A 12,424-nucleotide genomic window follows, 5' to 3' on the forward strand; every position below is an offset into this window, starting at 1 on the left:
GACTGCCAGAACCTCGAAGTGAATCTGCTATCCCTATCGGAGATAATAGATATAGGGACACCATGCAGTCGTACGATCTCCCTAATGTATGTTCTTGTGAGTTTCTCCATCTTGTCGGTTTCTTTGATGGGTAGGAAGTGTGCAGACTTGGTCAATCTGTCGACGATGACCCATATGGTATCAAGTCCACCCGTTGTCTTGGGTAGTTTGGCTATGAAGTCCATAGTGATCCACTCCCACTTCCATTCAGGTACCTCCGGTTGCTGGAGTAGACCTGATGGTTTCTGGTATTCGACCTTGACCTTGGCGCAGGTAAGGCATTTACTCACGAAGGTAGAAATCTCTGCTTTCATGTTAGGCCACCAGTATGACTTTTTAAGATCCACATACATCTTATCTGAACCTGGGTGGACGTAATATCGAGTGTTGTGCGCTTCCTTCATGACCAAGTCTCTGAAGCCACCATGTCTCGGTGTCCAGATCCGGTCCATGAGACATAAGGCTCCGTCACCCTTGGTTTCCAAGTTCTTATCCATTCCTCGCAGGAATTCTCCCACTATATTTTCAGGTTTCAAAGCTTCGAGCTGAGCCTCCTTAATTTGTGCGGATAGATGCGAATGGATAGTCATTGTTAGTGACTTGACTCTTCGGCCAGAATATTCTTTCCGACTTAGGGCGTCTGCTACTACGTCTGCTTTACCCGGATGATAACGAATTTCACATTCGTAGTCATTGAGTAGCTCGACCCACCGTCGTTGCCTCATGTTGAGCTCTTTCTGGTTGAAGATGTGTTGGATGCTTTTATGGTCGGTATAGATGGTGCTCGTCGTACCATACAGGTAGTGTCTTCAGATTTTTAGGGCGAACACAACCGCTCCTAATTCGAGGTCGTGCGTGGTGTAGTTGACCTCGTATGACTTCAGCTGTCTTGAGGCGTAGGCGATGACCTTACCTTGTTGCATCAGAACACAGCCGAGCCCTTTGTTGGATGCATCGCAGTATACCACGAAGTCTTCTATCCCTTCGGGGAGGGACAGTATCGGTGCGGTGCATAAGGCTTGCTTCAGGGTTTGGAATTCCTTCTCTTGTTTCTCTTCTCAGTCAAAGGCCACGCCTTTCTGGGTCAATGTAGTCAGGGGTTTCGCGATTCGGGAGAAGTTTTGAATGAACCTGCGGTAGTAGCCAGCGAGGCCTAGAAATTGACGAATTTCTGTAGGCGTCTTTGGTGCTGCCCAGTTCTCAATGGCTTTAATTTTGGAAGGGTCCACGTGGATTCCTTCTTCGCTCACCACATGTCCTAAGAATTCGACTCTTCGGATCCAAAATTCGCACTTAGAGAACTTCGCGTATAGCTTCTCCGATCGTAAGGTTTCCAGGACTTGTCGTAGATGATTGCTATGCTCTTCCTTACTTCGAGAGTAGATAAGTATGTCGTCAATGAAGACGATGACAAACTGATCCAAGTAAGGACGGCATACTCTATTCATTAAGTCCATGAATACTGCGGGCGCATTGGTCAGTCCGAATGGCATCACCACGAACTCGTAGTGTCCGTAACGAGTTCGGAAAGCTGTCGTCGGGACATCCTCCTCAAGCACTCGTAACTGGTGATACCCGGATCTTAGATCGATCTTGGAAGAGTAAGTAGCCCCTTGCAGTTGGTCGAATAAATCGTCTATACGAGGAAGAGGGTAACGATTTTTGACCGTCAGTTTGTTGAGTTCTCTGTAATCGATGCACATATGGAACGATCCGTCTTTCTTCTTCACGAACAAGACCGATGCTCCCCAGGGTGAGAAGCTTGGTCTTACGAAGCCCTTGCTGAGCAGTTCGTTAAGTTGACCGGACAGTTCTTGCATCTCAGCAGGCACTAGACGATAGGGCGATTTGGCTACGTGGTAGCTCCTGGGATTAAGTCGATTCGGAACTCGACTTGACGTTGGGGAGGTAATCCCAGTAGCTCTTCTGGAAAGACTTCGGGGAAGTCACGTACCACGGGGAAGTCTTTCAAGTCTTTTGTTTTCTGGCTCGCATCGACGATGTGTGCAAGGAACGTGCGATATTCCTTACGGAAATATTTCTGGGCTTGGATACCTGAGATGATACGAAGGCTCGTACTGGGTTTGTCTCCGTAGATCAACAAGGTTTCGTTATTTGGTAGGTTCATACGGATTGCTTTGTCGAAACACAGAATATCGGTACGATGGAGACTCAACCAGTCCATGCCCACAATGACATCGAAGCTCTTGATTGCTACTGGTATGAGGTTGATTGGAAATGAATGGTTATCTAGCGTGAGGGTACAATCTATTTTATTTCCCATTGCATTCACTTTGTGATCTTCACACAATGAACAGTAATGTAAAAACTATATTTTTGGTTAATGATAGTCAGATTTGGGAAATTACATTTTCTTTCATGAGACACACACACAAACACTTGATGCCTTGGTAGAAGGCTACTTTTAGTAGAAAAACATAGGGTTTTCTAGGAGATACAAACATTTACAAACTTATAAATCACATACTTACAAACACTTTCATATAAACAATGACACTAAAATACTTATGATCTCACCAGCTTTAAAGCTGATAAACTCTTTCAAAATAACTTGTATTCTCAGGTCACCAGTAGACAGGTACCGATGCCAGGTTTTGAGAAGATGGAGCTCGTTCAAGACTCATCTTTTATTTTGATTCATATTTTTGGTGTCTATTAAACTTGACAGAACACACTTGTATTAAATTATATTATTAATGCAATGGATGATGTTGTTGCTTGTTTACTACTATGCATTGTTGTGATACTGTACATGACGTCCCCCACCCCCGAACGATTCCGCCGTTCCGGTTTTGGGGTGTGACAGATTGGTATCAGAGCATTGTTTATAGTGAATCGAGTATATCAACCCATAAAAGATATACAAACTATAAACACAGCGGGATTTAAAAATACTCTGATAAAGAGTTTATACTTTTAAATAATAAAATATTTAACCAAGTATACATACCTGCATTCATACTAAAATCAGTGTCACTAGGACAGAACAAAAGTATTACGATTGTTGTGCAGCACAAGTAGACTTAGAGACATATAGTCAAATCTGGGAAGATATAGCCTGATCAACTATATTATCCGAGGAGTAACTAGCATGTGCCTAAGTGTGGTTGTGAGGTTGCAACAAGTCTAAAAACATACCAACAATACCACAACGAAAACCTTAGAACAAAACATAAACCTAAAATACAATAGGAGTATTTTGTTTTACTATAAACTACTTATGTGCTTAATTCTTATATCCCTTTTCTCGCGTAGATAACATGGCTGGATTCCATCCCCACGACAACTTGTACTTCCCTAACCAAGGTAATGAAGGAGGGTTTGAAGCAGAGCCAGAAAATGATCACCCAATCCCTGTGGATGATCACCAGGCTGAAGGCTTTGCAGATGGTTCCGACTCCGAGCCTGAAGTTGAGAACCTACCCCCGATGGCTCCTGTCCCAAATCCTAACCCTCGTCCGGCCTTTCAAGGCCCGACACCTCCATGGGTGGAAAGCTTGGAAACATGGAGCCAAGAACAGAATCAACCCATACCATTCAACGGGGCCCAAAGCTTTTATGACCTGAGCAAAGGAGGCTCAGCAGACAGAGTCTTGCCAATCCTGGTCTGCAGAGTGGCTCGAAACGAGATTCAGGGCATGACAGCTCTCCATCGAATCACGGAAGTTGACGCCAATGCGAGAATGCATACCATCCGCACCATTCGTCTGGAAGATGCTCATGAGAGGTCTAGGGGAGACCATGAGACCCTGCAACAAGAGCTAGCTGAAACTCAAGCTGAAGTCATAGAGCTCCGAGTACGCCAAAGGGTGTACGAAAGGCACCTACTTGATATGGAGCGTCAGCTGGATGAACTAAGGGTTCACCCAAGGGATAACCATCACCAGTAGGAGATATTCTACCTTTCTTTCCTTGGTTGAAAGAATAGTTTTCCTGTGATAACTGTCAAATTCAGGTCATTCTCGGACTCATGCATCTTTTTATAAAAACCATACATGCACAACATGCCATGGCCTAGTAATATAAATTAGGTCAAAATCTTTCATGAACTAGGATCCAACTAAAATCTAGGACTAATATACTTGACTCTTACGATTCTAGTAAGTTGTTTAGCTACTGTAGGAAATGCCGATATCCGAATTAGAATAAACTCCAAACATTTGTTATAATTGAAAAAGAGTATCAAAACCTTAAAAATAAATTAAAATTTTCTAATTTCATTTCATTATGATGGTAAATATCTAACAAAGTTCCAAAAGCCCTAAAGAGCCCAAAAATCCAAATTTATAAACTTTAAAACCTAAAAACTATATAAAATTTGTTATGAACCTCATTATATCAAATTTAAATAATTAAGTTATAGGATATAATGAAAGACATAAAAATTTAATTATCAAACATTAATCATAATTTATTAGTTAAAAACAAAGATTTTTAAATAAATCAAGAATTACATAAAGAAGCATTTTTATAAAAATTAGGGTTTTATAAAAATTGAAGAGGGAATGCATATAATTTAAATTTTAAGAGAGAGAGAGCCTCTCTCACTCATAAAATCGGCCACCTCCTCCAAGGCACCCCTTTTCCCCAAAAATCTTAATCATTTTATCCCTCTCTTACACTTCAACTTCCCCTTCACTCTCTCTCACACTCCACTCTTTACAACACTCAAACTCTCTCTTCCTCTCTCCAAACCCACGAAAATCTCCAGCCAAGAACACCTCTCAACACTCAAATCTTCATCTTCTAAGGTTGTTCTTCAAGGTATTCACGAAAATCCCTCATCTTCCCTCACTTTTCTTTCTTGTTTTAAAGAGTTTTCTTGCACTTTTCATTCTTCTAGACCATTCTTTATGAACATTCATGAACATATCCATGAATGTCGAGTTTGATGATGATGGTGGTAGGGTTTCACCCAAGAACAACATGCATGTTGTTTAATGGTGAAATCCAAGGACCAAAACCTATGTCAAACACTAAAATACGAATTTTTACAAGTTTTAAAGGTTCATATACCTTATGCATTCAAGTATTTCCTTTGAAAACATCACTCTGACCAACATATGTCCATGCATTGTCTTCAAACCGTGATGCATGTGATGAACACCAAGGTAAAGAGCTTGATGATCAAAGTACATTGTTAATAGTGCATGTAAAATGATTTTATTTATAAAAAAATCTAAAAATTCTTTTCAGTTCGAAATAAAATTTCCCCAGATTCCCAGTGAGATGATATCAATATCTGGAAAATCCCAAGAGTTTTTATCATTTCCTTGATTTATTAAAATTGTTACAAGAAAACAAGGGCATAAATCACATAAAATACTTTCTGATGTCTATAAATCCTAGATAAATTCGCGGATGACGCCTAACGTAAATGATGACACTTCATTAAGTTTCATCGATTTATGTTGCTGTTTAGTATGACTTTTGATTTTCGTTTTGTTTGGTTCCAATAAATCACAAAACCACTTTAGAGAGTGTGAAAATGGTATCTAACAATTTTCGCAGCTCTTACCAGAGGTGGAAGACTCAGACAAATAATTTCAGAATTTTTCATAATGAATTTCTATTTTTCCCCGATTTTTGTATTTATAATGGCCTAAAAATAGAAAAAATAGTTCTGCTCATCCAAAATTCATGAAAATTTACCAGAACACCTTGTAGTACATTAATGTTGATGATTTTTCTCTTCTGTATACTATTTTTCTCCTATTTTCTAAGATTAAATGCACTTAAATACACAAAATCGGATTACACTATATGAAAACCACTTTTGGTATTTTTCCCAGATTATTTACACTGTAAATGAAGTTTACAAAAATTTTGGTAATTTACTTTAACTGTTTATTATTTATTCTCCAATTAATGATTATTGAAGAGGATAAAACAAAGAAAAATAGAAAGACCAACAGAAAAATATCTTTTATATTTTTCACAGATTTTATATGGATAATAACAGTGTTACAAAAATTTTGGGTAATTTTGGAAACTGTTTTCTATTTATTTCAATTTTTATTAGAATAAATGCTCAAAAATCATAAAATTGGGTTAAACAGTTTAGAAATCCATTTTTATATTTTTCCTAGTTTAATAATGCTTAATAACAGTAATAGAAAAAGTTTGGGTAATTTTGGAAACTGTTTTCTATTTATTTTAATTTTTATTAGAATAAATGCACAAAAATCATAAAATTGGGTTAAACAGTTTAGAAATCCATTTTATATTTTTCCCAGCTCAAGTATGTCTAATGGCAGTATTATAAAAAGTTTGGGAATTTTTATGCTTTTAATACTATTTTTCATGAATTTATGTTGTTATGAAGGCTTAAAAATTTAGAAAAATAGTTAATCATATCAAAAATTCAAGGGAAATTTTCTAGAAGACCTCTACTGTATTTACAATGAAAATACAAGGTTTGACAATTTTTGGAAACTGTTTGATCATATTTTACATTTTTAGGAGTTTAAAACACCTTTAAATGTGTTGAAATACCCTAAATTGATATTACTAAATCTGGAAAATTAATATCCTAAATTGTCTTAATCACATGAGTTATAGAATTTCACCATTTCAGAAAAATTGTAACCAATTAATATAAAACCAATATTAGAACATAAATTTGGCATTTCTCTATATGTAGAGTTTAGTATATTAGCATTAGATTTCGACATGGAAACTCACTAGTGTGTGTTTGATGTCGTAGGATCCCGGTAGTAAGGCGTTGGTGTATTCCGAGGCACCACTTGTACCTACTCGAAACATTGTGAGTATTCACGCACTCCCCTATTTTCAGTTTTTATGTTTTGGGGTGGAAAAGCATGTCCCGAAAAACTATTATTTGTTCGTTGTATTTAAATTGATTTGTATCAAACATGATTGCTATTTTATTGCTATATCTCTCTATGTATGTCTATGCAACACGGAACATGAGAACTTATCGTATTAAGGCCCTTCCCTTACACTTTTCTCTAACCATTAACTCTTTGAGCCAATGGTCATTGTGGATAGCGCTATTAGGAATTGACAACTCCTCACTCGCCTATTGCTGGAGTGCATGATACCATATTAATATATGGAACGATAAGCATAGATCTTGATAGGGCTTCAGTCATAGGTTTGGTTGAGAACTCATTGTTTGCTCATACACATACAAACTTGTTATTTATTATGGCGATAAACCCGTTCATCAATTATAGCAATCAACTTTGTTTCTCATTATAGCAATGAACTTGGTTTCTCATTAAAGCAATGAACTTGTATTTATGAAAAGTCTTATACCAAATCTTGATTTTATAAACTTGTGAACTCACCAACTATTTTCATAGTTGACGCTCGTTTTACATGCTTTTTCAGGAAATAATTAGTAAGTGGATATAAAGATTCATCATCATAGAGCATGCTGCATCGTGTGGAAGTTATTTTATGAAGTTATATTTTGAACAATGTCATTTTCGAAAACTTGTACTTTGTTTTGTTTAAGCTATGGGTTGTAAACTTTTAAATATTGCTATGGTGATGTATCTTTATCTTTTGCAATGAAACATTTATCGCTGTCACATCTTGCGTCCACCCGGGTTCAGATAAGATGTATCTGGATCTTAAAAAGCTATACTGGTGGCCTAACATGAAAGCAGAGATTGCTACCATCGTAAGTAAATGCCTTACTTGCGCCAAGGTCAAGGTCGAATACCAGAAACCCTCCGGTCTTCTACAACAACCGGAGATACCGAAATGGAAGTGGGAGCGGATCAGTATAGACTTCATAACCAAGTTGCCCAAGACAACGGGTGGACTTGATACCATATGGGTCATCGTCGACAGATTGACCAAGTCCGCACACTTCCTGCCTATCAAGGAGACAGACAAGATGGAGAAGCTTACAAGAACCTACATATGGGAGATTGTAAGACTGCACGGTGTTCCCATATCCATTATCTCAGACAGAGATAGTAGATTCACTTCGAGCTTCTGGCAGTCGCTACAAAGTTCCCTAGGAACTAGGTTGGACATGAGTACAACCTACCATCCACAGACCGACGGACAAATTGAGAGGACTATCCAAACCTTGGAAGATATGTTGCGAGCCTGTGTGATCGACTTTGGGAAAGCATGGGATACTCATTTACCCCTTGTCGAATTTTCCTACAACAACAGTTATCACACGAGCATAAAGGCTGCTCCATTCGAGGCCCTCTATGGCCGAAAGTGCAGATCCCCTCTGTGCTGGGCTGAGGTGGGTGATACCCACTTAGCTCAAGGGCGAGTTCTTGAAAGCACTCTCACGGGTCCGGGGATCATTCGGGTAACGACAGAGAAGATCGTTCAGATTCGTGAATGATTGAAAGCCTCTAGAGACCGACAGAAAAGCTACGCAGATAAACGAAGGAAACCATTGGAATTCCAGGTGGGCGACCGTGTTCTATTGAAGGTCTCACCCTGGAAAGGCTTAATACGCTTTGGAAAGCGTGGAAAACTAAATCCAAGATACATAGGGCCTTTCGAGATTCTCGCTAGAATCGGCCCAATAGCTTACAAACTTAACTTACCACGCGAACTCAGTAACATACATTCTACTTTCCACGTCTCGAACTTGAAAAAGTGTCTGTCCGACGAGACTCTTGTAATCCCACTCGACGAGATCGAGATCAACGAGAGCCTCAACTTCGTGGAAGAACCTGTAGAAATCATGGACCAAGAGGTCAAGCAAACAAAGCAAAGCCGAATCCCGATAATGAAGGTTCGCTGGAACGCCAAGCAAGGACCTGAATTCACTTGGGAACGAGAGGATCAGATGAAACTGAAATATCCTCATCTTTTTACTTAGTTAATTGTAACTACTTATTTGCTTAAACTCTAATTTCGGGATGAAATTCCTTCTAACGGGGGAATGATGTGACAACCCGAAATTTCTATTATGTACAACCACTCACTTCAATAGAAGTCAGAATTGTTTCTGCTAACTTTTAAGCTTTTTGGAGTCAGTTTGAGTGTTTTAAAGCTTAGTACTTCAAGAGATAACTGGAGAGAGGATACTCTAGGGTTTATTGTGCATCAATAAAGTCTTAAAACTCCAAGAGTTTGGAGTTTACGGCCCAAACATGGTGTTTACGGCCGTAAACTCTAAGGAGTATAAATATGACACTTAGTCATTTTATACACTTTTTTTTACCATTTTCAAGACTAGAACTCGAAATCCTCTCAAGTATCATCCGATTTTCCTTCTTGATCTTCAACTTTATAAGTGTTTCTTGCCTTAATTAGTTGATCTCTTACTTAATCTAGTGATCTTACATGATTTCATCCATGAAATCATTCCATTTGTCTAGATCTTCAAGTGTTCTTCATTTCACCAAGAACACCAAGAACACACACTAGTGTTCTTGGACTTTAAACACCCTTACAAGCTTCCATATTGTAAGTACTCTTACCTTAGCTTGTTATAGGCTTGATACACTTGTTAAACAACTAGAAAACACAAAGAAACACAAGATCAAAGGTGTTTACGGTCAATACATGTTCTTGAACCGTAAACCCTAATGAAAGGGCCATTGTGAGCCCTAGTCCCTTACCAAGCCTTGGAAACTAGTCTAGATCATTTCCTTGAAGTGTTTAGGACCTTAAACATCAAAAAGACCAAGAACTCATAGAGTTTACGGCCGTAAACTCATGGAGAAATGGTTCATGGGCCGTAAACTCTATAAAGTGGTGCAATGGTGCCACAATCACTTCCTAAGGCTTAGACTTGAAGTAAGGATACTTCTTTATGACTTATAAGGCCTCAAAACACAAAATGGTAGAAGTTACCATGGGTTTACGGCCGTAAACCCATTGGAACCGTAAACCCAAAAACCGTAAACTCCAAAAGAGTTTACCCTTGGACCGTAAACTCAAAAGCAAAGCCCTACAACCCTTAGATGCAACCCTTAATACTTCTAGCACTTGAATCAAAGTGTTTTTCAATGTTCTAGGGTGTCTTTACTTGATCAATTAGTTGTTAAATGACTAATTGGATACATATATGTGTTATTATATGCTAATTAGGATCCGTGTGTGTGTTCAAGTCTTCACTTGACTCTTAGCATCCTATACCATCCGTTCATCCAAACCACTCACTACAGGTGAGTTCATACCCCTTAATTAACCATTTTAAATGATTTTAAATGCTTTTATGGGGGGGGGGGGGGAATACAAGTTGAACTATTATAGTTGTTATATCAATCACATGTGATTAATAACTACTAAACAAGTGGATTTCTTACTTTTCAAACTGTGTTATCAAACAAACTACTTCAAACTGTTTTACAAACTCTTTTACATGTCAAATACTTTTATTAAACTCTTTTAAACTTATATTCTGTTAAATGTGTATCTATATAGATATAGTTATATAAGTAGGATTGAAAGGACTTAGGACTGATAGCTCACCTTACCTCCTGTTCCTCGTTTGGTTGTGGACTTAGGGTATCGGTTGTTTGTCCGAAGGTCGTTTGAATCCTAGTTATATATTATGTATATGTCTATAGATATAAAAGTTCCTTCTTTCTATTCAATACCTTTGGGTAGCAAAGGTATACAAACCTGTTCATACATACAAACAATATTACTAGTAAACTATAATAGGTGTAGTTTAGGAAGTTACTAATACTATTACTAGAACAATGAAACATACAATGAGTCAGTTCATACATGAGTCAACGCATACTAGACAGAGAGAGAACATACAATACAGCTAGTACATACTATACATTACAATACAATTAGTACATACTATACATTATACAAGAGAACATACTATTATGATAAACAGAGAGAACATACATACATACTAGACAGAGAGAGAACATACAATACAGCTAGTACATACTATACATTATACAAGAGAACATACTATTATGAGAAACAGAGAGAACATACATACATACTAGACAGAGAGAGAACATACGATACAACTAGTACACACAATACATATACAAGAACATTACAACAGTTATGTGAGCCACGTAACGGGGCATGACATCACCTGTCATGGCTCGTTTTGTATCCAGAATCTCCTTAAATGGAGAGCTTTGAGTTTGTGTATAGATCTATACTGGATTGACTATCCTACACCTTGATGCTAGCTACAGTGGGACTTGCAAGTCTACGGGTGCCAAACGTCATTCCTTCCGACGTCTTACATCGTCGTGTTTCTAGTCGGTAGTATGGTACAGGCCGATCACATGGTACTTTAAATAACAATTGGTTTAAGGTAGTTAGTACAGAAGTAGTTACTTAATACAACACTACAATACTATTTTATTTCCCATTGCATTCACTTTGTGATCTTCACACAATGAACAATAATGTAAAAACTATATTTTTGGTTAATGATAGTCAGATTTGGGAAATTACATTCTCTTTCACGAGACACACACACAAACACTTGATGCCTTGGTAAAAGGCTACTTTTAGTAGAAAAACATAGGGTTTTGTAGGAGATACAAACATTTACAAACTTATAAATCACATACTTACAAACACTTTCACATAAACAATGACACTAAAATACTTATGATCTCACCAGCTTTAAAGCTGATAAACTCTTTCAAAATAACTTGTATTCTCAGGTCACCAGTAGACAGGTACTGATGCCAGGTTTTGAGAAGATGGAGCTCGTTCAAGACTCATCTTTTATTTTGATTCATATTTTTGGTGTCTATTAAACTTGACAGAACACACTTGTATTAAATTATATTATTAATGCAATGGATGATGTTGTTGCTTGTTTACTACTATGCATTGTTGTGATACTGTACATGACGTCCTCCACCCCCGAACGATTCCGCCGTTCCGGTTTTGGGGTGTGACAGATTGGTATCAGAGCATTGTTTATAGTGAATCGAGTATAACAACCCATAAAAGATATACAAACTATAAACACAGCGGGATTTAAAAATACTCTGATAAAGAGTTTATACTTTTAAATAATAAACTATTTAACCAAGTATACATACCTGCATTCATACTAAAATCAGTGTCACTAGGACATAACAAAAGTATTACGATTGTTGGGCAGCACAAGTAGACTTAGAGACATATAGTCAAATCTGGGAAGATATAGCCTGATCAACTATATTATCCGAGGAGTGACTAGCATGTGCCTAAGTGTGGTTGTGAGGTTGCAACAAGTCTAAAAACATACCAACAATACCACAACGAAAACCTTAGAACAAAACATAAACCTAAAATACTATAGGAGTATTTTGTGTTACTATAAACTACTTATGTGCTCAATTCTTATATCCCTTTTCTTGCGTAGATAACATGGCTGGATTCTATCCCCGCGACAACTTGTACTTCCCTAACCAAGGTAATGAAGGAG

The sequence above is a fragment of the Lactuca virosa genome, chromosome 4, assembly GCF_052849685.1.
Source record: "Lactuca virosa cultivar CGN04683 chromosome 4, Lactuca_virosa_CGN04683_v6, whole genome shotgun sequence".
Lineage (NCBI taxonomy): Eukaryota > Viridiplantae > Streptophyta > Magnoliopsida > Asterales > Asteraceae > Lactuca > Lactuca virosa.